Source organism: Otolemur garnettii, unplaced genomic scaffold (genome assembly GCF_000181295.1).
Source record: "Otolemur garnettii isolate 467f Iridium unplaced genomic scaffold, OtoGar3 scaffold00063, whole genome shotgun sequence".
Classification (NCBI taxonomy): Eukaryota; Metazoa; Chordata; class Mammalia; order Primates; family Galagidae; genus Otolemur; species Otolemur garnettii.
In genome coordinates this window covers 5,850,700-5,851,385 of record NW_003852458.1, presented here as the reverse complement: position 1 = coordinate 5,851,385, position 686 = coordinate 5,850,700, and the positions used below count along the sequence as shown (strand labels likewise).

The 686-nt window shown below is 31.8% G+C and overlaps 1 pseudogene; it reads right to left on the bottom strand.

Moving 5' to 3' along the window:
* LOC100944633 overlaps positions 1-686 on the bottom strand; it is a 122,739-nt pseudogene that overhangs the window by 832 nt on the left and 121,221 nt on the right.

Here is a 686-nt window from a genome sequence, read left to right as displayed (position 1 = left end):
CACACCCCAGCCACCATGAGTTGTCTGAGTCCCAGTTTCATACATCCTTAAGTCTCACTCCCACTATAGTGATATAGTGATATCAATATCTTCTAAGAATAAGGTCATACTACCACACAATATTACATAGTCATTCTCTTGGATTCATTATTTTTTGTGATTCCATTTTATCTTCCTTATTTGATTTTTAGTTATAAATCTTTGTTTTGTTATTTTAGTGGTTGCTTTAGGGTATAGTACACAACGTTAACTTACCACTACCTACCTTTAAGTAACATTATACCATTTTATATTTTGCATAAGAACTTTAATAATGGCATACTTTCATTTCTCTTATCCTGGCCTTTGTGATACTGCTGTCCCACGTCTTATTTTTATATATTCTACAGTGTAATAACAACTTTGTTATTGTTGTTAACAATTTCTTTTGTAAAGATTAACAATGAGGGGGAAAGACTTCCATGTTTACCCATGTAGTACCACTTCATGGTACAGATCCAGATTTCCATCTGTTACCTTCTTTTTCTCTGCCTAAAGTACTTCCTTTAACATTTCTTGCGGTGACTGTCTGATGGTAACGAATGCTTTCAGTTTCTATATGTCTGAAAATGTCTATTTGCTTTCATTTTCAAAGTTTATTTTTACTAGGTATATAATTCAAGGTTGACTTTTTTTAATTTTTTTTT